We start from the raw sequence: 27,132 nt of genomic DNA, 5'->3' as shown, positions 1-27,132 counted from the left end.
GCGTTGAATCACGGTGAAGTAAAGATGGGGTCCTTTTATCTAGACGGTTATGCAGAAGTTCAGGGTGTCCCTACGGCCTTTGAGTTTGCCGGGTGCTTTTATCACGGCTGCCCCAAATGCTACGATGCGCAAGCTAAACATCCTCTCACGGGGGATCCTTTTGCCGAGTTGTTTAAAACATTTGATGACAAACTGAAGGACTTGCGTGAAAAATTTAATCTGACGGTTAGAGTGCTCTGGGAACATGAATGGGAAAGTATGAAAAAAGAGGACTCGGAGATTCAGGATTTCTTAAAACGCTTCGAGTTTCCTGAACCTATCAACCCCCGTGACGCCCTGTATGGAGGGCGCACCAACGCAATCAAATTATATCATAAGGTTCAAGGCGATGAACAAATGCATTATTACGATTTTACAAGTCTGTACCCTTACGTTAACAAAACAAAAACCTACCCGACAGGACATCCGACATTTGTTTTTGAGGATTTTACGGATCTTAAACATTACTTTGGGCTCATTAAAATCACCATGCTTCCCCCTCGTAATCTGTATTTTCCGGTCCTCCCTTTAAGAATTTGTGGTAAATTGATGTTCACTCTGTGCCGTACGTGTGCAGAAACCCAAGCAAACACAGGACTTTGCAGTCACAATGACAGGGAAAGGTGTTTAACAGGAACCTGGTGCAGCGTTGAAATCCTAAAAGCCTTGGATAAAGGGTATACAATTTTAAAAATACACGAGATATGGCACTATGAACAGAGCACATCCGATTTATTTTCCGATTATATCAAAATTCATTTGAAAGGCAAACAGGAAGCCTCTGGGTGGCCCTCGTGTGCCCAGGACGAGGCCTCCCGCCGGCGGTATGTTGAAGACTATTTCGTAAAAGAAGGAGTCTTATTGGAGAGTGAAAACATCGCCTCCAACCCCGCTAGGAGACAAATTTCCAAGTTATTTCTGAATTCTCTTTGGGGAAAATTCAGTCAGAAGCCTAACCAATCGACTACAACGTTTGTTAAACACATCCAAGAATTCTTTGATTACCTGTTCTCAGACGTGTATAGGGTATCCTATTTTGGTTTTGTCAGCGACCAAATCGCTCAAGTGCAGTGGAGGTATGCTGATGACAGATACGTTGTACCCGGGCCAGTCAACGTGGTGATTGCCGCTTTTACAACGGCGTATGCTCGCCTAGAATTGTACGAATTGCTGGAACTTTTAGGCCCGAGGATTCTGTATCATGATACAGATTCCGTTATATTCACAGCCTCCCCCGGGCAGTACACTCCGCCGCTCGGGGACTATTTAGGGGAACTCACCAGCGAATTAGATCCTGGCGATTTCATAGAAGAGTTTGTTTCTGGGGGTCCGAAAACGTACGCGTACAAAACATTCAAAGGCAAGGTCTGCATGAAGGTAAAGGGCATTACTCTCAATCACGAAACAGCTCAAGCGGTAAACTTATACTCTTTAATGGATCTAGTGCATAGTTTTGTGGAACACGATCTCGCGAAAGAAATAACGGTTCAGGGTACCCATATTCATAGGAACAAAAAGAACCTGACGTTACAAACTCAGCCACTCAGAAAAAGATTCAGAGTGGTGTACAACAAAAGGGTTCTATTGCCCGATTTCACCACTCTCCCTTATGGATACTAAAGAGGGTTTTGACGTTAGACTTCAGCATCCGTTCTCGAAAATAGTCTCGGGACCCTCTTGTTCGGGCAAATCGCATTATGTGAAAAAACTCTTGGAGCACGCGGACCATGTGCTTTCTCGTCGCCCCGACAATATAGTCTGGTTTTACAGCTGCTGGCAGCCTCTGTACGACGAGCTACTAGCTCGATTTCCCAAAATCAAATTTTTGGAGGGATTACCCGTCTCCTTAAGCGACGATGAACTACTGCCCCCTGATCGTGTCAACCTGGTGATCGTCGACGATTTGATGGAACAGGCGAGTCATAGCGAAGAGATAGAGCGGGCCTTCACAAAATATACTCACCACAGGAATTTGTCCATCATTTACTTGGTCCAAAATTTATTTTTTCAAGGCAAGAAAAGTAGAACTATAAATCTGAATGCCAATTACATTACCCTCTTTAAAAACCCCTGAGATAAACTGCAAATTACCAGTTTAGCGTGTCAAATGTATCCTGGGAGGGTAAAATTTTTCTTGGAGGCCTTTGAGGATGCTACAAGGCAACCTTACGGTTATCTTCTGGTGGACCTGAAAGCCCATACGCCTGACGAATTTCGATTATGTACCGGTTTGTTTCCTCCCGATTGGCCTGCTGTGTACGTCGTGAAAAGATAAAGACGGACAACTTTTCAAGTATTTGAGAAAGAGTCGGCATGAGGCCTAAACACAAAGAGTAGAAATCAATAAGGAGGGTCGTGAAAACGCACCGTCACGGATGAAATTAGCAGACATCTTCTCGTCTCTCTCTCAGTTTGATGAAGGATAAAGTTTCGATTATGTACTCGTCTCAATTTATAGATGTAAAGCGCGGCAACTTAGAAATGATTTGTGCTAGACAATCAATTTAACAGGATGTTCAATTATTAGAAATGATTTTTTAGACTCATCGTGACAATCAACTATTGTCTATTTGTCCGAAGACCTTATCCGCTCTACGGAAACATCTGTGGGGCGTATCCGTACCTTTGAACGAAAAATTCCAATATTTTAAAGTCAGCTTTTTTGTTAGCATTTAAAAGTCAGCTTTTTTTTTTTTTTTTTTTTTGTACGCATTCGAAATCTTTTAATATCACAAAGTGAGACCATTTTCACACTGCCCCGAACGATCTGATACGAGGCTTAAAGATCAGGGTACCCAAAAGGAGCTTGTGAGCTCCCAAAGGCTTAAGACTCTTTCACTTGGCTGGGATTTATTTTTATTTTTTTAATTTTTTTTTTTTAAATATATAACTCCGGGTTTGAATTTATACGTCTCAAACGTTCTTTAAAAGGATCCTGTTACCTATTATTTAACGGTGTGCGTGATTTTACAGATCTTATATCATTAAAAACTTTTTCATCTCGTGGGGGTTTAGCTCCTGATACGCTTGTGCGCAGCATGGTGTCCCGGGGCCTCACAGCCGTGTGTTCTGTCAGTTTCCTGGGGCTGAAATGATTTTTTTAGACTCGTCGTGACAATCAACTATTGTCTATCTGTCCGAAGACCTTATCCGCTCTACGGAAACATCTGTGGGGCGTATCCGTACCTTTGAACGAAAAATTCCAATATTTTAAAGTCAGCTTTTTTGTTAGCAATTAAAAGTCAGCTTTTTTGTACGCATTCGAAATCTTTTAATATCACAAGGTGAGACCTTTTTTCACACTGCCCCGAACGATCTGATACGAGGCTATCCAACGTGAGCTTTATCATTAAAAATTTTTTTTCATCTCGTGGGGGTATAGCTCCTGATACGCTTGTGCGCTGGGGCGATGTCCCAATGCCTCACAGCCGTGTGTTCTGTCAGTTTCCAGGGCCTGCTCTCTGCGTGCACGCGCAGCGGTCTGCTCCAAGAGGCTCTGTGTGTAGACAAAGAGAACTGGGCAGCTTGTATTTGGAAACTACAGGCAGCCTGCTCCGAGACAGAGAGCCGGACAGCACCCGGTGGGGTGAAGTAAAGGCTTTTTCAGCTTAGAGACGGTCTGTGAGGTGAAGAAATCATTTACTTAGATAAAGGAATAGATATTTTAAATCATAGAGTTTCTTGCCCAAAGCACTAGAGACAGGAATGGACCAAGAGGCTTGGATGGTAGGGGCCCTTCCTTAACATGTTGGGGTGCGTGTGCGTGTGTGTGTGTGTGCGTGTGCATGTGCGTGTGTTTGTGTGGAGGCGATCTCTCCTTGGGCTACAGGCAGAGGCCTCCTGCTCCGAGACAGAGAGCCGGACAGCACCCGGGTGGGGTGAAGTAATGGCTTTTTCAGCTTAGAGAGCGTCTGTGAGTTGAAGAAAATCATTTTCACTTAAATAAAAGGTTAGATATTTTAAATAATAGATACAGAGATTTTCTTACCCAAAGCACTAGAGTCAGGAATGGCTATAAGGCAGAATGGACAAGCTGAAACATGTGTGTGGTTGTCTCTCCTCGGGGTGAAATGATCAAGGACTGGCCTGGGGCTGGACTCAGAGTCAAAATGACTATGATGGCCATCCGGTGTGTGTGTGCGTGTGTGTGTGTGTGTGTGTGGGCGGTCTCTTCCTCTAGGGGCGGGGAAGTGGAAGGGGGCGTCCTCAGGGTTAACCGACTGTGGGCAGGAAACTCTAAGTCAGAAGACCTGCGACCACCAAGAGGTGCGGACGGCAGGGTCTGCTACAGACTTGCCTGAACTTGTCCTCGGGAGAGGTGGGGGCGGGTTCAAGGAGGGGGCACCCATCCATCAAATAAAGTCTTGGCCATTTCCCGGGGCAAAAACATGATGGGAGGGTTCAAGGAAGGGACAGATGTTTCCTGGGGTAAAAACAGGATGGGAGGGTTCAAGGAAGGACCGGACATCCGCTAAACGGATCTTGGCCGTTTCCTGGGGTAAAAACAGGAAGGGCGAAGGTCACGGAAGTGACGGACTTCCGGCCGGGAAAACCGGAAGGGGGCGGAAGTTTATGACGTCAATCCAAAAGGGGCGGGGCTTCACTCATCAATCATTTTTTGACATTTTGACAGAAGCCGCAGTCATATAACTACTGTCATCTTTTATAACATGTCCACCATGAGGTCATGGATCACATGACAAGCAAACATTGTAGCTAGCAACCACGTAACATAATAGCAACTAGACACTCAAAATTACATTAACTATAGAAAAATAACCTTCTAAATGGATGCCTGATGTTTTTAATGGCAAAAATAACAAATCAATTACTAAACACAACTAAAGTGTTATGAGTCTTTTCTAGGATAAGATCACAACCTGCGATTTGGAGGATTCTGCAGCAGCCTCATATTCAGCTCCAAACTGAAATACATTCCTTAGTTTCCCAATGTGGGTACTCTCCTTTCCTTGGCAGCACTATGCAAATTGCAGTATGAAAAGGACAGTAGATAAGATGTATCAGTAGCAGAATCAAATATCCACATGGAGTGGATAGAAACAGTTCTAATTATGTGAGCAAGACTTGCTTTTCAAATATAGGGAGTGAATGACAAAAAGTAACTGCCCAGGAGACCCATATTCTGGAAGCACCTTCTCCAAGATACTACACGGAACACAAGTATAAGCATTTTCTAAATTCACAATGCACACTTGCTCAGGAATATAGTTTCCATTCAAGCATCCCAGCGTAAGCTTTCATCATGGGGGCTTGGGAGTGGGACGTCTCAGTAATAGGCATACATACTGTACTTTTGGCACTCTTTGTAAAAATGGGGATCACTCCAGTCTGTCAATCCTGATGTGCTGTCCCCAAATTCTATGCAATGTTAAACAACCATGTTAACTAAATCAACAATATCCACTGATTTAAGTATTTGTGAATTGTGACCTTTTCACTATGAAACTTTTTAATCACCACTTTGTTCTTAGGCAGTGAGATAGACCCACCCCCAAATATTATTTTTGGCACTGCATCTCTGAGCAAAGGGTACTCACTTGTTTTGTAGGTGCACATAGCACTCATTTCACTTGTCCACAACATCCCCAGTGAAAGTCAACCTTTTCCAAGAATAGCTTGTGCAACATCCTACCTAGTGTTCCTGAGTCATTCTTGACAAAATCCTCTTCATGACCTTGTGAAAGCCATTGTCCATAGCATCAGCAAACTTCACATTAATGCAGAAATTTGCATCAACCACTGCTGCAGCTGCTGCCATTTTGGTGAGGAATTGTGTTGAAGAGAAGTTGTATTTGAAATGTAATTGTTTGTAGGATACAAAGACATTATCTACGTATAAGTCTGTAAATGTTTTAAGCCTGAAAATTTTCCAGACATTGAAAATAAATGTTTGAGAGGGTGGAAAAAGGTGGTTGTTATGAAGAGGTACAACAAATAAAGCTTCCTACCCTGGTTCCATATACTGAGAGAATGAAAGGTAATTGGATTTTTTATGTAATTATGGTAGTTTATATTAACTGGGGCACACAGCAAGGAATTTAAAGAAGTATTGCGAGATTTTATTTCTATTGCAGACCAGGCCTGTAGATATTTATCAGTTTGTGTCAATGTCCAGGGCTTCATGTATAATGCTGTGTGTAGAATTCACAATAAAACACGGTGTACAAGCAAAACTGGAAATGTGTGCTCACACAAAAAATTCAGGTGCACAAAACTGTGCGTAAGTCAGCTTCCACACACTTCCACTCCATAAATCCCAGTCAGCGTGAAATGTAACGCACAAGAACTTGCTTGCCGCCCCACTCCAACTCCTCCCATAATTTTACATATTTTAATATGTAAATCAATGTAAATATCATTTTCCGTTCAGTGTTTGATTAAAAGACAACGGCAAACTCACATGGAAAAAAGAAGGATTTCATGAATGTGAAGTGGAGGCAAGGAAAAACATTCTATTTGTTGGCTTAAGCAGTGATATTAGCAACAGAAGCATTGGGGAAGACAATCGAAAGTTCAAGTTTGGAAAGTCATACAGTGCCTGAAATGAAAAAGAAGTGGTTAAATATCACAGTTGACGTGTAAATGCGAGTTGCAGCCCACAGTTTGTTTATTCTGGTTCAGACAGTATTACAAAAGCTGAACCCCGTGCGAAGGTCAGGTGGTGATTGTGCTGCTGTGCCGAGTATATCTTCAGATGATGGCTGCACACACACCTCTGCCTCGTAATCCGCTGGGTAACCAACTGGCTGTGTGCTGACGGATGCTGTTCTGAGTCATAAAATGCAATAGTGGATGCTGTAAAAGATGTGTCCAATTAACTAAGGAATAAAAGGGCTGTACTATGTGATATTGACCACAAATTAAATGAATTGGTTAAGAAATAAATGATTACCTGTTTTAACATTCTGCTAATTACATTCAAACAAAGTTGTAACACTGTCCAATTTGACTGATCATTTGGTGGGCCAGGGTCAAGTTCATTATACAGCATCCTTTAAGTATGGGCAAGCCACGATTGTGTGCCACATTATATATGCAGCACGTTACATGCTTGCACAATGCGACATATATTCTGAGCACTATAGAGCAGCACATTAACAGAGTGGAAATGCTTTCTGTTTACATAAGCAAATTCATTCTCTGAAGGCGCCTTTATAGTGTAGCATCTGTGCCAAGTGCCACAACAGTGCATAAAGTGCCTCTGCTCTTTATCCTTAAAAGGACTGCTTGCCTTTTGCCACACTAGTTGGAAAAAGCACCTGCGACTATGCAGAGCTGCCATTTTTATAGGCACTATTGCTATATGTGATGTAATGCCAGCTCATTCTTTTTGTGATTCATCCCTGACTGATGTAACTTGTCCTACACTGTTGCAATTGCAATGCGTGTGCAGTTGACCACTCCGATTACATTTGGAAAACTGGACATTGCTGTGAATTACTCTTTGATGTTTCACAGTTCAACAACAATGTAAGGAAATAAATATCTGAATGACAAGCACATAATATTGTGAATTTCCCCCTGGGATTAATAAAGTATCTATCTATCTATCTATCTATCTATCTATCTATCTATCTATCTATCTATCTATCTATCTATCTATCTATCTATCTATCTATCTATCTATCTATCTATCTATCTATCTATCTATCTATCTATCTATCTATCTATCTATCTATCTATCTATCTATCTATCTATCTATCTATCTATCTATCTAGCTATCTATCTATCTATAATACCATGATATACAGCTGGTATGGTGCGACTTAGTAATGACTGAGAAATACCCCATCAGTCAGCAAATTCACATTGAAAAGCTCCTGTGGCTAAAAACCTGAGAGTGGGCAGAACCTGCAAAGGAGCAGGTACATCACAATTCCTTAAAGTATGCCTTTGTAAAGCGGGTGCCAGTTCAGCACACAGTTCCAAGAGGGTAGTTCTTGGAAATCAAAATTGACTTAGAAGCCAGTCATCATCATCTATAAATATGTGCTCTCTTCTAATTCTTCCATTTTCAATGTCTTCTAACAATGCTAAAGCAGCCATGTAGTTGGAATAGTTTGGCCATTCCGTGCACCATTACACTGTTACAGAATGATCACAATCAAATGAATTAAATTTGTAAATAATATTCAAATTATTTTGGTGTATTTGATAAAATCATAGATATGGTTTTAAAAAAAGAAAAGCAGACCACAGAAACAGCACTGTTTTGATGCTGAGTGCCACCAGTTTGCAAAACCAAACAGAAACTTGCAAACACATAGTGTGAGGCTATCATGGAAATGTGAGTGGTTTTACAGCAAGTTTAGTTTTTATACATCATACATTTTTGTACATACACACCATTTATACATGAGGCCCAAGGTTCTTTATAGCTTGCATATTTGCCGCCCAGTAATTGAATTGAAGGTTGGGTAGTGCCATGCCTACTTCTGCTTTAGGTTGTTGTAGAGTCTCCCTTTGGTTGCGTGGATGTTTCGAAATCCAAATAAATGAAGTTTGATTGAGTCTAATTTCTTAAAAAGTGATTTGATAATGTATATGGGGATGTTTTGAATCAGGAAGAGCAGCTTGGGAAGGATGGTCATCTTAAAAATGTTGATTCTTCCTGCTAACGTAAGGTGGAGGGTAGACCATCAAGTCACATCTTGTTTAAATTTTTACATGTAGATAGCAAAATTTTGTTGAAAAAGAGTTTTATATTTACTTGTAATATTTACCCCTAGATATTTAAACTGATCAGCTAAGATAAATGGGAAGGTGTCCAGTGCTATATTAGGTGCTAGAGAATTTCCTGGAAAAAGCACACTTTTATTCAAATTGATTTTAAGTCCAGTTATCTTTTGAAAATCTGCTAATGCTTTTAGGACTGCTGGCACAAAATTGTGTGGGTCTAATACATACAGTACCATATCATCTGTATATAGTGATATTTTTTGTTCAAGTCCTTCTCTGAAAATCCCCTTTATATCTGATGCCTTTCAAAAGTATACAGCCAATGGTTCAATGGCAATTGCAAAGAGCAAAGGTGATAAGGGCATCCTTGTCAAGTACCACATTCTAGTAGAAGTTATCTGAAATAATGTTGTTAATATGAGCTGAAGCCTCTGGATTAGTATAAAATAGTTTGATCCATGCACATATGTTTGGGCTGAACCCAAATTTCTGTAGTGTGGTGAATAGGTAGTGTGACAAATAGGGGGTACTGTTGTCCCCTTGAACCCTCAGATCAGATGCCAGACACCAGATAAAAGTCCAAATAATGGATTTATTATAATAATAAAGTGCACAAAGCACCCTTCACTCCACAATACTCAATAAATAATCAATAATCACAATAATCAATATTCAACAACAATCCTCCACTCCCAGCAGCTCAGTCACTCTTCCTCCCAACTCGGCTCGATCTGTTGGAGTTTCCCATAGTCCTTTATAGTCCTTGACCCGGAAGTGTTTTCTCTCTCTCTGTCCATGTGACTTTGTAACACTTCCGGGTCAGATGAAAACTCCTTTTCTTCAACCCGGAAGTACGTCATTGCCTCTGTCCCCTCGAGTGGGAAGTACTTCCAGGTTATAAGGCAAATAGAAGTCCCTGGGCCTCCCTGCAGCGACCCCTGGTGGCCCCCATGATATCCAGCAGGGCTGTGCATCAAAACTCCAATGTCCATGAGGCCCTGCTGGAATTCGGGGCACCTCCATGTTGGAGGGAGGGCTCTTTCTGGCAGCCTGAGGATATTGGCCAGGACAAACTGCCGGCCATATCTCACAGTAGTCCCATTCAACCATATCAAATGCTTCTTTTGCATCTAAATATAATAGGATCTCTGGGGTGTTAGATATAATGGGTAAATATATTATGTTAAACAAATGTTGAAAGTCAGAGGTTAAGTGTCTGCCTTTAATAAATCCTGTTTGCTCTTGTAATATTATAGAAGGAAGCACTTTCTCAGTCCTTCAAGCATTAAATATAATAAAACACAATAAACCGGATTAAAATACTAAATTCAATACTAAAAGAAAAGCCTAGCAAATAATATCAATTGGTGATATAACACACACAAAAATTATACTGAGCAGCTGGACAGAGAGGAAGACTGAAAGAGGAGGCAGAATGTCAGGTTAAGTTAAAAGCCTTCCTGAACAGATGACGTTTAAGTTGTTCATTAAAAGAATGAATGGAGTCAGCTGATCTTATTAATTTAGGGAGGGCCTTCCAAAGACTGGGCACTATACAGCTAAAGGCCATGTCACCAATAGAGTGCAGGTCAGTGCGGGGTATAACAAGACTGTCAGAATCAGAGGACCTTATTGGGTCAAACAGAAGTATAATGATGGAGAAGGTTACTGATCTAGTCCAGTGCAAGGTCATTTAAAGCTTTGTAGGTTAATAATAGAATTTTATGTTCAAACCTGTAAGACGAAGGGAGCCAGTGGAGGTGAAGCTGGATGGGTGTTATGTGCTTGCTGTTGCTGGTTCGTGTTAGGAATCTTGCAGCAGAGTTTTGAATCAACTGGAGATGTGATATACTGTAAGATTAGAAGTAGCACCTACCAGTAGGGAGTTACAATAATCAATATGGGATGTGATAAAAGCATGGACAAGTTTATCAGCATTAGAAAAGGAGAGGAATGAGCAAACATGGGATATGTTATGGAGGTGAAAGTAGGGAAGTTTCTTAATGTGATTTATGTGGGTGGAATAGAAAGGGAGGAATCAAACATCGTTGCATCAGAAGAAGGTTTGATGAGATCACCTTCAAGAGTGACCAAAAAGGAGCTTGTTTTCTTAAGTTGTGCTTTAGTGCCAATTTGCAGGAGTTCAGGTTTGTTACAATTTAATTTTAAAGGGTTCTGCTCCACCCAAGTTGTGAGCTGATTAAGCCCTGATGAAGTTTCACTTTTAACATTAAAATAGAGTTGAGTATCATTTGCATAAAAATGATAACCTAGTCCATAATTATGAATGATATGGCCAAGGGGAAGCATATTGACACAGAAGAGCAGAGGGCCAAGGACAGAGCCCTGAGGAACTCCTTGTGTGATTTGCATTAAGCTGGACCTACTGTTGCCAAGACTAACAAACTCTTGCCTATCAGTCAGATAGGACCGAAACTACTGCAGGGCAGTGCCAGAGATACCCAGCATGTTCTCTATTCTGGACAGTAGAATGTCATGTCTGACATTGTCAAATGTTGCACTAAGATCTAACAGAATTAATATATTGGTTTGTCCAAAGTTTGCTGCCAAAAGCAAATCATTGGTTACCCAAAGTGGAGTAGTTTCACAGCTGTGCTGTGCCCTGAAACCAGACTAAAAGGGTTCCATCAAATTATTAGAAGAAGTAATTGGTGAATTGGGAGGCTACACCACACTCAAGAACTCTTGACAGAAAAGGTATGTTAGAAATAGGCCAAATATTGTTAAGGTTGTCAGCATCAAGACCAGACTTTTTAACACTGAGGTTACAGAAGCGATTTTAAAAGTGGCTGGCATAAAGCCAGTGTCAAGGGATGTATTTACTATTGTTGTAACAGTCAGGATTTAAGAAGTGTGGTGGGGATGGGGTCCAGTACACTGGTGACAAAGCAGGTCATTAACAAATGCAGATGTGACTAATAAAACTTTAGGAAAAAAGCTGGATGTAGTGGTAAGACAGGGAAAGATATAAATGGATAATGGGTTTATGTTAGTTGAGTTATTTACAGTAGATCTTTAGTTTTATTGCAGAAAAACTGGAGGAATTTTTCACAGACTTCAGTAGAGGAGGTAATTGGGCCAGATGCAGGTTGAAGTAGTTTATTAACTACAGAGAACAAAACCCTGAGTTATCGTGGCCACTTTCTAATTTCTGCCATAATGTGTGTTCTTGCCTGCAATTAGTGAATCCCTGTAAGCCCTTTGATGGTCAGAGAAAGCCTGGATATGCATGGTGAGGACAGTCTTATGTGACATGTTCTCAAAGTATCAGCCAGCTGCTTTCATAGAACATAGCTCTGAATTGTACCATGGAGCTGAGTACTTAAAGAAAACCTTCTTATGCATTAAAGGAGCTGTTTTATTGAGTGCTGAAAGAAGGGCTAGGTTATAGTGGTGAACAGAGATCATGTAGTGTTGATGGAATAGGTGAAGACAGAAGACAGAAAAAGATTAGAAATGGAACTAGCAACGATAGAAGGACAGATATATTTAAGGTTTCTGAAAGAAATTTGTGCTTACAGGTAAGAGGAGGGAAAGGTAATGAGATAGTGAAAAGTACTGCTTTATGATCAGAGAGTCCCAAATCCCTGCTATAAGTGTTGCCATCAGATAAGCCAGTTGTGCAGATCAGGTGCAATACATGACCGCCAGAGTGAGTAGGAAAATCAACATGTTGCACCAAGTCAAAACAGTCCAGTAAGTATAGGAATTAATTTCTCAACTTACGTGTAGTAATGTCAATATGGATGTTGAAATCACCAAGAAGAATGACTCTCTGCGAAAGGGAACTTAGGTGGGTTAATAATTCAGTCGGATCAGATAAAAAAGACACATTGTATTTTTGGGGACGATAGTGAACATGAGTAAGACAGGACCTAATTTCATTATTAGCTTAAGAACCAGACACTCGAAAGACAATGGGCAGTCAATTGGGATTCTTTTGATGTTTATTACAATATGCACATGAAAATACCAGAATTCGAGGGTTCCAATATACTACCACATCCATATAACGCTGGGTATTAGAGGTGTGGTCACCGTAGAGCCGTGTGTGAAAACCATATTATTTCTCAATCATTAAGCACATAGAGAAGTAATCAAGAGCAATCAAGTATATCCATTATAATCAAGAAGACAGACCATCCCTGGTTCCTAGATCACCGCGGTGCAAAGAAATGTTCGTAAGACTCGTCCCATGAACCACAGAAAGACTCAGTTGTCCCTGAGTCTGTGAACCCAGTGAAGATGGTCTTTAAACAGATTGCTGTTGCCATTTCCCTTAGATACATTTTCCATTGATAATACCATCAGGAGCCTTTTTCATAAGACTCCATAGTTTTAAGGATCACTGTGGCATGCTAGCCTATTCACCATGCCAAGTTCTTGGATAGGTAGTTCGATCACAATTAGCAAATTTGACTTTACATTTACTATACTGGAAAAGCCTTGTGTATAATGAAGCACTATCCTCCTGTGACTATATCCATTATAATTGTGTTTAGTGAAAGGTTTTTGTAGAATATAACATACATACTGTATTATTTTGTAAATATATTAGAAAAAACAGTCTGTCCTGTTCACCAGGGCTATGCTGGTTAGAGAATTTCATAACCTTTATCAATTGTTTAACATCAGGCAAAGGTCTCAGCCAACCTGATGTGCTTATTATTATTATTATTATTGGATTTGATCAGCTTTGTTTTGACATGCAGATCTTTATATTGTAAACAAAAAAGGCTGTCTGTAGGTAGCCCAGTGGGATAGCATCTTTATATTTGGGATGACCTTCTAAAGTTCCAAAGCAATCCAGAGGTCAATGAAAACTAAAGATTTAACAGATGAAGAATAATATATAGATGTAACTGTTCTCTATGATGCTGTTTCTTTCCTCTGAGAGTTATGCTCCATGTTCATGGTGGTCTAGGATAAACCTTTTTAAAAAACAGTTTGATTGGTAAATAAATAAAATGACTAGAAAAAGTTAACTAGATGATACAGAAGAAGAACTGAATGAGCAGTAGTATGTTACATATATTTTAAGAAATGATAACACATTCCTTTAATTGTGGATTTTATTTAATGTAATGTCTCAGATTATGTAGCCTATTAGAAGATTCATTAATTTATTCATTAATTACTTTATTTTACTTATTTATTTTTTACAGAAGATCCCACTCTAAAGTAGTTATGGAATCCATCACAATGATGCACATACGGACTCACACTCCCTTAAATTGGACTAATTTAGAGTCACTGATCAATCTGATTTGCACATTTTTAGAAGAATACCTGTTTAACACCTAAAGGGTAATCCCATTTTACATTTCCAAGGATTTCAACCCAGGGTCTTTATCAAGTGGATCAAACCCAAGTAATATCTGATTACGGGGCAATTATGCTGGAGGAAGAGCCTGATAAATATACAGTGCATCCGGAAAGTATTCACAGTGCATCACTTTTTCCACATTTTGTTATGTTACAGCCTTATTCCAAAATGGATTAAATTCATTTTTTTCCTCAGAATTCTACACACAACACCCCATAATGACAACGTGAAAAAAGTTTACTTGAGATTTTTGCAAATTTATTAAAAATAAAAAAAATTGAGAAAGCACATGTACATAAGTATTCACAGCCTTTCCATGAAGCTCAAAATTGAGGTCAGGTGCATCCTGTTTCCCCTGATCATCCTTGAGATGTTTCTGCAGCTTAATTGGAGTCCACCTGTGGTAAATTCAGTTGATTGGACATGATTTGGAAAGGCACACACATGTCTATATAAGGTCCCACAGTTGACAGTTCATGTCAGAGCACAAACCAAGCATTAAGTCAATGGAATTGTCTGTAGACCTCCGAGACAGGATTGTCTCGAGGCACAAATCTGGGGAAGGTTACAGAAAATTTTCTGCTGCTTTGAAGGTCCCAATGAGCACAGTGGCCTCCATCATCCATAAGTGGAAGAAGTTCGAAACCACCAGGGGCCTCATGTATAACGCCGTACGTAGAAACTCACACTATAACATGGCATAAGCACAAAAGCGGGAATGTTCGTACACACAGAAAAATCCAGATGCAGGAATCTGTGTATGCAAACTTTCACGTTCTTCAACTACATAAATCCCGACCAGTGTGAAAAGCAACGCATGTGCACGCGCCTTCTGTCCCGCCCCAACTCCTCCCAGAATTATGCCTCTTTGAATACGCAAATCAATATAAATAGCCTTCTGTGAAAAGACAATGGGAAAAGCATGGGGGAAAATATAAGAATTTCAGCGAATACCAAGTGGAGGCAAAGGAAAAACGTACTATTTGTTGGTTTAAACAGTGGTATAATCAACAAAAGAAAGTTGATCGAGTGACATAGTGTCGGAGAAACTCGAAAGCTCAAGTTCACAAAGTCGCACAGTGCCTGAAATAAAAAAGAAATCACATATCAAAGTCGGCATGAAAAGGCGACTCGCAGCGGACCGTCTGAGTGTCATATGAAAGCTTATTAGGGTACAGAGAAAAAAAATAGGCACACAGTGGGAAAAAAGCACGAAATGTCAACTTTAATCTCGAAATTTCCACTTTAATCACGTAGTTTATTTTGTCATTAAAGTAGAACATCATAAACTTCATCTTAAAATCATTTATTTTACTAGTTTCTCAAGTAGCACGTTAAATGCTTTGTTCTGTGTTTGATCTTCTATGTGCTCTATGTTTGTGAATCACTACGTGCTTCCGTTCTTTCTCTTTCTCCGACAGGACACAGAATCCATTACATTCGTGATATTACAGCTCTCTGAATAATTAAAATACTGAGATGTATACGTGATATCTTTTTCATGATGACAGGAATGAAAGCATGTTATTAAACATGGGAACACGGTGGCGCAGTGATTGTTCATATCTCAAGCAAGAGGCTTGCTGAGCCATGTGCGACCTTCGATGAAATAATCCATATTACTAACCGAGAATGCTAAACCGGATGATGGACGCAGGCACATCCGGCAATGGGCCGTAGCTGCAAAAAGACGTACTGCGCAGGCGCAAAAAGAGTCCGCGAGAGTCGGCTGAGGAGCCGAGAAAGGCGGACAAAAGAGGGCGAGAGAGGCGGATGAGGGGCCGCGAGAGGCGGACAAGACCACAGAAAAAAGGAGTGAGCACAGGAAAAATGGAGAAATGAGGCGCAACGAGCACCGAAAAAAGGGAAAGGCACATAAAAAAGTAGTCAAACGCAGGCAAAGCACGAAACACATTGCACACGAAACTAGACCCAAAAAAAAAAAAAAAAAAAAAGAGGCTCGCGCACAACAGCAAGGCACCCCCCCCCCCCCTACAGGCACCGGACGGGACACACACCAAGAGGGGGATTCAACAAGCCCATGGAACACAAAAAAAAGAACACAAAACCACCCCACAGACCCTACAAGCAAGGGACGGGACACACACAAAGAGGGGGATTCAACAAGACACAGGAACACAAAAAGAAAGAAGACGCTCGCGCGACAACAATCCTCAACCCCCCCCCCCCCCCCCACACACACACACACATCCATAAGAAGTGACACCCAAAGCCACATATTCTAAAGTGAACATCAACACCTTCACACTAGACAGCATAGGTGTCAGCATAGGTGGATCTCCTTACAATAAAGCACTAATAACCGTTCAACTGCAGAAAAGGAAACATATTAACAGTGACTGCGATCCTCCTTATTACTTATCCATATTTCGCATGCTGAGAAAGAAACAAGTCATGAATACACGGTCACGGGTACAAAACGAAAAGGAAAGGATAACAGGAACAAACACACGAACACGAAAGAAACAACAAAATAGACGGCTATGCAGCATAGGTGGATCTCATTACAATAAGGCACTATTAACCGTTCAACCGCAGAAAAGGCTCCATATTAACAGTGAGTGCAATACTCCTTATTACTTATCCATATTTCTAAAAGAAAAAATGTCTCGACTCCAAAAACGCAAAGCTCAACTAAAGCTTCTAACTAACGATGTACCTAAAAGTAAAAACTTTATGAACTGCATTAGATCCTACAATAGTTCATTTGCTTTTGCATCTAACGGAGTAAATATCAGGCCACCAAAAGGCAATGGCCCATACTGCTTTCGCATATGTGCACAAATACTGCATCGCATTGGAACAGTGCACCCTGAAACAAATCAACAACGCAAATATGCACAAATCTACATCCTAGATCCAGATGACGCAAACTATCAATCAAAGTGCTGCATCGCAACAGGCACGGATTCAAAACGAAACACCTCCCGTCTCAGACATACGTTAATGGCAGCGAAGGCTACAACGGGCTTCTCACACAGCACAGGCAAATCGATTACAGCTCCAAAACAACACGTCCCAAATACTACACATGCAACAACGCGCCTCTCAAACGGCACAAGCAAAACATACACCAGGAAAATTCATTCGGATTAATGAATGTCATTTGCAATCATTGTCATTCAGTTCACTTCCCTGAAAAAACAACTGGCAATACAAGTAATACATTTACACGTTGTTGTCAAAAGGGTCAAATTAGACTGCCTTCTTTACATTCATATACTGAATATCTACAAAAGCTTCTAACTGACGATGTACCTGAAAGTGAAATCTTTATCAACTGCATTAGATCCTACAAATCGGTATCCACTATGAACATTAACGGTGGCACTGCACGTGACATCCGTCTTGAAAAAATGTTGTTTATTGATGAATGTTCAATGGCATGAAGTCACTTACTCAACACCATTCATAAACTTCTACAAACGTTTATGAATAATAATATTCGATTTGGAGGAAAGGTACTTTTATGAGGAGGAGATTTTAGACAGTGATTAGCTATTCTTCCAGATGCCATGCACTCAGCTATTGTTCAGTGCACCTTAAAATACGCAGACAATTGGCATTGCTTTCAAAAGATACAGTTAGTAAAAAAGATACGATGTCCAGAACCAGATCATAACAATTGATTATTACAACTGAGAGATGGTACACTCACCAATACAGATGGACTTCAGCCACATATTATTACAATTCCTCAAGCCTTTATCTGCGACGACTTAGTTACAGAGAGATTTGGAACAGCAATCTCATTAGACCAAATGCCCCTTTTAACACAACGCACTATATTATGTCCAAAAAATATTAATGTGGAAAACATAAATACCCAAGTCATTCCATTACTTCCTGGAGAGACACAACTCTTTCTAAGCTCTGACAAACTTGACTCTGATCACAACAATAACCATCTTCATTGACCTTACAAGTTCTGAGCTGGAATTACCTTTTACACTTAAACGGCGTGTACAAAGAAATTTTCAAATAAACCTTTACACTGTGCCACACACTTTATTGTTTACTTTCTATTCGCATCATCTACACCGTCACACTATTCTATATCTCATTCATACATCACGCTCTTTGTCATTCCCAACACCAGGGGTTGGCAAGCGAAGCGAGCAGGGGGCGGAGCCCCCTAGTTTATTACAGAAGTATTGTCTCTTTCAAACGTACTAACCTCCAGTTCCTGTCCTTACTTTTCTTTCTCCAAATACCCAATCGCCACACAATCAGCTCTGTAATAGACGTTAAGCCATCTGTAAGCTTAGAACGCCGATTTTTCAAAACTTTTAAGGAACATTGAAATATCTTCGTAGTACATGTTTAATTATTCTATCCGTCTATCCTTCCAGTGTTGCGTCAGCACCAGCAATAATACAGCGCAAGGCAGGAGCTATCCGTGAACTAGCTAGCACTGCGGCACCGTGTCCTCACATGTTTAATTATTAACAATACAGATTATTTAAATGAAGTTAAAGTTTTATCTGTATACTATATGCAACATATTTTGCATTTCATCTTAAAAATGATATCGTCATCATAGGCACTATATAAAGTGGCGCGGGTTGTGCAATATTATAACTGTAGTGCAAGTTTACAGTGGGGTAATTGTACTTATAAGTACAAACAGTTCTACAAGGAGCACTTGATGGACTGATTGAGTGCATTTATAGCTCTTGGGATGAAACGCGAGGTCCGAAAGGCTTTGACGCGTTGTGGCTGAGGTAGTGTGTGCTTGGAACTGTATACCGATAATTCTCTTTCCGATCAGCTGCTGCTGTGATTCCCCACTCAGATACAGTGATATAAATACTCCGAGTGTTGTAGTGAGAGTAATATGGAAAAAGATGATCCGCAGTGGCAACCCTTAACGGGAGCAGCTGAAAGAAGAAGAAGATGCAGTGAGTGTAACAATGCTAAAGCAGTTATGGTATTTGGAATACTATGGCTATTCCCTGGACCATTATATTGCTACAGGTTAATTACAATCAGATGCATTACACTAATAAACAATATGCAGTTAATTTCAGTGTATTTATAAAGCCGCGTCAGGAATGTGGGTCTAAGAAAGAAAGGGTGACCACACAGGAACAGTAGCACTGCTTTGACGCTGGGTGCCGCCAGTCTGCAAAACTGAGCAGAGAAATTGCGTACGCCAGGGTATGAGGTACCGTGGAAATGTGCATGGCTTTACGCCAAGTTTAGCTTTTATACATCGCGATTTGAGCGTGGAAACATTCGTACGCAACATTTCTGTGCATACGCACCGTTTATACATGAGGCCCAAGGACTCTTCCTAGAGCTGGCCGGCCATCTAAACTGAGTGATCGGGGGAGAAGGGCCTTAGTCAGGGAGGTGACCAAGAACCTGATGGTCACTCTGTCAGAGTTCCAGAGGTCCTCTGTGGAGAGAGGAGAACCTTCCAGAAGGACAACCATCTCTGCAGCAATCCACCAATCAGGCCTGTATGTTAGAGTGGCCAGACAGAAGCCACTCCTTAATAAAAGGCACATGGCAGCCCACCTGGAGTTTGCCAAAAGGCACCTGAAGGACTCTCAGACCATGAGAAGGAAAATTCTCTGGTCTGATGAGACAAAGATTGAACTCTTTGGTGTGAATGCCAGGCGTCACGTTTGGAGGAAACCTGGCACCATCCCTACAGTGAAGCATGGTGGTGGTAGCATCATGCTGTGGGGATGTTTTTAAGCGGCAGGGACTGGGAGACTAGTCAGGATAAAGGGAAAGATGACTGCAGCAATGTATAGAGACATCCTGGATGAAAACCTGCTCCAGAGCGCTCTTGACCTCAGACTGGGGCGACATTTCATCTTTCAGCAGGACAACGACCCTAAGCACACAGCCAAGATATCAAAGGAGTGGCTTCAGGACAACTCTGTGAATGTCCTTGAGTGGCCCAGCCAGAGTCCAGACTTGAATCCGATTGAACATCTCTGGAGAGATCTTAAAATGGCTGTGCACTGACGCTTCCCATCCAACCTGATGGAGCTTGAGAGGTGCTGCAAAGAGGAATGGGCGAAACTGGCCAAGGATAGGTGTGCCAAGCTTGTGGCATCATATTCAAAAAGACTTGAGGCTGTAATTGCTGCCAAAGGTGCATCAACAACACATTGAGCAAAGGCTGTGAATACTTATGTACATGTGATTTCTCATTTTTTTTATTTTTAATAAATTTGCAAAAACCTCAAGTAAACTTTTTTCAAGTTGTCATTATGGGGTGTTGTGTGTAGAATTCTGAGGAAAAAAATTAATTTAATCTTTTTTGGAATAAGGCTGCAACATAACAAAATGTGGAAAAAGTGATGTGCTGTGAATACTTTCACAGGAGAGGGGCTGTGCTTAGAGGGTTTCTGGGTCTTTTTGTGAGTTCTTAGGCTTTTGTGCTTTGTTTGAAAATTAAATTCATTTGGTCTTTTCTAACAAACTTCTAACAAACACTGTCTTATGATTCCAAGGATTAATAAAATAACAGTGGGAGGTCAAGCTTTTAGTTACAGGGCCCCTAAACTGTGGAATGGTCTGCCTGCTACTATAAGAGATGCCCTTCGGTCTCAGCTTTTAAATCCCAGCTGAAGACTCACTACCTCAGTTTAGTATATCCTGACTAGAGCTGCTGATTAACTGTACAGACTGCATCTCTGTTGTTAGTCATTAGCACTAAAATATAAGTAACATTATAGTTATAATTTGATACTAACCCTCACCTATTCTGTTTCTCTTCTCGGTACTCAAATGTGGCACTTGGTGCCACGGCCCACCTGCCAAGTTGTTTTGCCTGCCTAAGGTAAAGTCATCCCTGACAGGAATCATGGGGTAGAGGGATCCTTTCATCGGATTGACTGGCCCAGCGCTGTTTCAGCTGTGGAATGGCCAAATGGGGGAGGCAGCTTGATGGCTGAGGTCTCAAGGACTCTATACAAATCCAAATCATATTATGTGATATCATCTACTGTTAAATTCTGGTTCGTACTTGTAACATTTTTATTTTTATACTGTATTGAGGATTTGTTCTGTTCTGTGTATTGTATTGTATTGACCCCCTTCTATTTAACACCCACTGCACTCCCAACCTACCTGGAATGGGGTCTCTTTTTGAACTGCCTTTCCCAAGGTTTCTTCCATTTTTTCCCTAAAAGGGTTTTTTTTGTTAGTTTTTCCTTGTCTTCTTAGAGAATCAAGGCTGAGGGGCTGTCAAGAGTCAGGGCCGTTTAAAGCCCATTGTGGCACTTATTGTGTGATTTTGGGCTATACAAAAATAAATTGTATTGTATTGTATTGTCAAGGACAGGCAGAACTCAGAAACTAATATACAATAATTTGAAGCAAAGTCAAAAACCATAGTAGCAAAATCATTTTGCATAACTAATAGCTAAGACTGTTGTGCTTTTTGTTTCTTTTCTTTGAGATGTTTCAGTCAAAAGTACAAAGCTTACCATGCTGTTATGTTAAATACTGAGATGACAGATGCAGCTGACACCAAACACTCATTCCTGACAATTTTCAAAATGGGAACATAGTAATGTTATTGACAAAACAATTAAAAATAACAAGGAGCAAGGCACAATGAAAAAAAATGAATTATGTCAAAACACTGATACTCATGACAGTTCATTGCCCTTTTCTTTCTTGCTTTCTAGTATCTCTTTGCTTGTCTATTTATTGTTCTAGGCTTTGGTAATTTTTTTGTGAAATTAACTTTATTGATAAATGTTTTGATGTCTATTTTTTACTTATTTTGTCTTATTATCCTTTTTTTCCCATTCCAATGTATACACTAGATTTAAAAAATTTTAAGATCATAAAGCGAACTGTTTAAATTTTCTATTTTGTCTTTCCAGGTTTATGAGGATTACAGGTGAATTCCAGATTATCATAGTCACAAGGTATGGGAAGAACTGTAAGTAATAACAATTTAAAAAAAACTCCATCTAGTGTAAAGTCTTATTAAATACTACACTATGTTAAAAATGTATTAGTTATTTAATTTCTTTCAACACCAACTATAAACTATATTCTGTTCATTCACAGTTTGGGTTTCCCACAGTTATGTAATAGGTCTTTATTTCTTATCCCTGGTCATCAACTAATTTTCAAATTCTTTATTTATCCAGGGTATTAGTTGTGCAGTGGTTTTTATTATTCCCTCAATATATTAGGTTTAGGTAGACTTTATTATCTCAGAGGAAAATTTGTTTGCAACAGGTACAGTTGTACAGTAAAGTACAAAAATAGAAGACATTGTTACAGAGATACAATAGATAAACAAAGACACAACATTTGAAAACCAATTTTATTCCATAAAAACACACTCAAGATCAATACAAAGAATAATCCTTTTCAATAGAACACAAAATAATAATGCAGAATTTAACATTTAGCAGCATCCATACAAGTAACAAAATTTATAATGCTTATAGCTCTAGGAATAAAAGAGTTCATAAATCTGTTGCTGTTTACCTTTGGAAACCTAAATCTTCATCCTGATGGCAACAGCTAGAATTTAGAGCAAAGAGGATGGCTACTGTCTGACAGAATTGAGTTGGCTTTCTTTTTAACCTGTTTGCAATACATTTCAGTGATAGAGGTCTGATGTGAACCAATAGTTTTATGGCAGACTTTTATAATGTTCTTATTCCTGAGGTTGCCAAACCAACAGATAAAAGCAAATATAACTAATAGATTCTGTAAGAGCCATTTTCCTAGTTATATAAGATTCATAAATATTTTACTAGATGACAATGCATAATCTATGGGAGGTTCCTATAACCCCCATAAGTAGAATTGAATTGGTATATTCTTGCCATTTCTAACAGCTTTGAGTAAACATTATTCTTTAGTTAGTGACCAGCCTTGCCATGTGTAAGGTGTAAAGGCATAAGGTTTTAAACCGTGCCTGGGCCCTATGGGCCGTTTGAGTGTGTAAAGTAACTCATACTTATTTAAACGCAAAGTTGTATGTCTAAAGCATACGGAAGAAGAAACCAAGAATCTTTAAGTAAAGAAGAAGAAGTAAAGAACTTTTAAGTACAGTGTGAGGGACGGCCAGCGGTTCAGTCCAACTGGAACGTCCCTATAAAAGAAGAATGAAGGAAGGCAGCCTTTTCAGGGTACTGCATCCCCCGGGACGCTAGGTGGCAGCTTCCCTGGACAGCAACAGTTCCGCGGATTCACTCAGGGCATCCTGGGACATGAAGTCCGTTTCCTCAGCCCTGTTGGGTGCCATGGGTGCCCCCAGGGGGAGCTCACAAAGAACCTGGGGACTCCTATTGTTACGACAACCCGGAAGTACTTCGGAGTCACAAGGATGGAAGCCCGCAGTATTTCCGGGCTACTTGAGAATGGATGATGTGGCATTTGACCCGGAGAAGGAACACTACCAGGTCATGGACTATTTAAAGGACTTTGGGAAACCCAGCAAGGGAACCGGAGTTAAGTGGTAGAGTGACGGAGCTGCTGGGAGGAGTGGAGGATTATTGATTTATTGTATTATTGATTATTATTGTTATTGGAGAATTGTGGAGTGTGCGGTGCTTTGTGCACTTTATTTGAAGAAATTATTAAAGAATTCTTCTTGGTGCTTTTAAATGTGTGTCCTGGATGTCTGTCTGGTGGGTTTTATGGGGCAACAGCGCCTCTAGCATCCACAATAGAAATAACTAAAGTTTCTCAAGAAAAGCTAAGTTTAGAGAAGATACATTTTACCTTTTTTTGCCTTTTATTCTACGTGTGTAACTATTTTTTCTTTTATTCTTGTGTGGATTATTTGCTTTTAACTTTCACTAAATAATTTTAAAACAAACTTTTGGACTGAGAGATTTCTTTCGACACACGTTTTACCCATGCTTGATCTCGCCTTATGCTTCGGTGGCTACAGATTCAATTAAGGACACATAAAAAAGTGTCATTATGGTTTTGTCCACTTTAAAGCAGTTGTTACTACCCTTTTCACAGATTTGCACTGTGTTAGGATCAAAGTTTAATTTGTTATGAATGACTTTTCACAGATATTTGAAATGCTCTACCATCTCCACTGTCTCCCCTTTAATTAAAGTTGAGACAGTGGATAGTGGAGAGCACCTAAAATCTACAACCATATCTTTCGTCTTAGAAATATTAAGTCGTGAATTAGAGTGATTAACACCATTGTACAAACTCATTAACAATAATTCCATGGCTGTCTCGGTGCATGCTCAATAATCCAGATAAGGAAATTCTAGAAAGTTGATTCTGTTCATCTGGACATAGTTTTTTTCCATGGGAGATTCGTTTCATCACTCATCCAAGTGACTTCCTCAGTCTCAGTTGACTGCAGGTTTCTCCAACCTTATAAACAGTACCTTTGCATAATGACTGAAACTAGCACCATAGTGATCAATGATATGCAAATTATCCGTTGATCAATGGCCATGAGTACCATTCACAGAGAGTTGGGGAATGACTGCAATCACAGCATTGTAAGATGGTGAAAGATGTACCCTTAGGCCCCCTCCTTGGTTCAGAGATGTTCATTCCTTTTTCACGTAAATGGCCTCCTTGACTCCTCGCTCAAACCAGCGTTCCTCCCTGTCCAGGATGTGCACATCTTCATCACTGAAAGAGTGACCACTGTCCTATAGATGTAAATAGACTGCGGAGTCCTGGCCTGATGAGGTAGATCTTCTGTGTTGTGCCATCCGCTTCACCAGTGGTTGTTTGGTTTCCCCGATGTATAATTCATGGCAATCCTCTTGGCACTTAACTGCATAAACTATATTACTCTGTCTGTGCCAGGGCACCTGATCCTTGGGGGTGGACCAATTTTTGTTGTAGCGTGTTTTGGGGTTTGAAAGCCACCGAGACCTGGTGTTTTGAAAAAAATGTGTCTCAGCTGTTCCGATACTCCTGATACATAAGGGATCACCAAAGGTTTTTGCTTAGGCAGTGGTTGTCCTTCCTCTCTCCTGGATTACTTAGAGCATTCTTTAGGTGTCTTCCCTGCTTTGGCAAAAGTCCAGCTGGGATAACCACATTTACTCAGGGCCTTTTTGATATGAGGTTCTTCTGCTTCCCTGGCCACTGTGTCTGTGGGTATGGTGTTTGCTCTGTGTTGTAGAGTCCTGATGACACCTATTTTGTGCTCTAGTGGATGGTAAGAGTCAATCCTTTGTCACACACGAGTGCTTATGAGACTGTCAACAAGCCCAGAGGTGAGTGAAGTTATAACAGATGAAGGGTTGTTTGATGATATTGATGCCTCTCTCTCTAAATTTCCAGAACCAAAGAAGACAAATAAACACTCACCAACAACAGTTCACATTCCAGAAAATGGCTGTCCATCCACTACTTCATCTTCCCCGTCACTTCTGGCTTTTCTTAATGGCATCACTTCCAGTTCCCCATTGATGATGTCACTTCTGGCTCCCGATGATGACGTCACTTCCGGCTTCCGATGATGATGCCACTTCCAGTCCTCCATTGATGACGTCACTTCCCTTTTGATCATTAACAGCAGCCATGTTCTTGTATAAAAGCAACCCTCAATCCTCTGTATTTTGTCAACTGTCTGAATTTTTTCTACATTTTGACCAATTTGCTAGCCAACACAGCAATATACGGGGCCAATCCCCAACTCTTTATATTTGTTTTGTGACTTTTTATCACACCTTAAATACTGATCTGTTTGCGTTGGTTTACGGTACACATCAACTTTCAAATGTCCCCCACTGCTGATGGAAATTTCACAATCTAAGAAAACTAGCCTGTCACATTTCATGTCCTCCCTGGTGAACTGGATGTGTTTGTCCACTGAGTTGATGTGGTCAGTGAATTGTGGTACCACCTGAGATTTGATCTCTCACCTTCACCACAAAATCCAAAGTGTTCTGAATATGGTGTTTTGAGCTGCCTACCAATGGGTTGAGGACAGGAACTTTGAGATGTTATATGTAACTGAATTGATCATGCAGACAATGGGTCTTAACGGTGCATCCTGTTTATGCATCTTTGGTAAACCATACAGACTTGGTGTAGCTTCCCCTGGGTATAATCTGTGGTATGAGGTCCGGTCAATAGCGTTGTCATGCACTAACTGCTTGAGACAATCTATCACCTTTTTCCTGTAACCACTACCTGGATCTAGTTTTAGGGGTTCATAAGTGTTTGTGTCACTAAGCAGAGACAAAATTTTCTCATGATAATCCGTTTGATTTAGCAACACTGTGCACCTCCCCTTGTATGCCTTAAGGATGATGATGTTGTCGTCCTTACTGAGTGCCATGGGAGCCTTCCTCTCCTCAATACTGATATGGGGTGCAGGGGGTTTAGCATTTCTGAGAAGTGCTGAAACTTTTTTCCGCAGTTGCTCTGCTTTCACATCTGCAATGTTGTTGTTTCTGATTGCTGACTCTGTGGCTGTGATCAGTTCCACTAGTGGGATTTGTTTTGGTGTGACAGCAATGTTTAACCCTTTAGCAAGGACGTTTTTCTCGGCTTGGGTGAGTTGTCTGTCAGATAGATTCTTCACCCACTTGTCCACATCCTCGGTTTGTGTCTGGCATCCTTCTCTCTGTTGGCTGTATAGGACACTCCCTATCATATGCTGATGTTTCTGGCACACTACAAGTAGATCAGACTTCCTCTGCTGCCTGGTCTTAGACTTTTTGTGCTGTACTAGACAAGCCTTATCAATGAATTCAATCACCTGTTGAAGCGTTTTCTCATCTAAAAGCGATGAAAGCCTTTGTCAGATCTGCTCCTCTTTAGATTTCAAAACATCAATAGTAAAGTTAGTTTGTCTCACCCATTCATTTAGCAGCTGGCTCTGTGCCTTCTGTAGGATTTTTGTATTTCGGAGACCCTTCACTGACGATTTCATCTGTAGACTTTTAGGTGTAATTCCACTCTGTCTGCATCTGAGGCTGAATCTCAGATGGTTCTTGTAGTCTGCCATTTTACATGCTGTTTGCTCATATTCACGTACAAGCTTTAGGCAGTTCTTGCCAAAGTGAGTCTAAATGTCTTGATGCAT

General features: G+C 40.5%; 1 pseudogene; it reads right to left on the bottom strand.

The window, feature by feature from the left end:
* Window positions 1-2,192: 2,192 nt before the first annotated feature.
* Window positions 2,193-27,132, bottom strand: LOC127527549 (uncharacterized; annotated as a pseudogene).

The sequence above is a fragment of the Erpetoichthys calabaricus genome, chromosome 4 (assembly GCF_900747795.2).
Source record: "Erpetoichthys calabaricus chromosome 4, fErpCal1.3, whole genome shotgun sequence".
Lineage (NCBI taxonomy): Eukaryota > Metazoa > Chordata > Cladistia > Polypteriformes > Polypteridae > Erpetoichthys > Erpetoichthys calabaricus.
The sequence above is the reverse complement of the archived record's forward strand: the minus strand, read 5'-3'. Positions and strand labels throughout refer to the sequence as shown.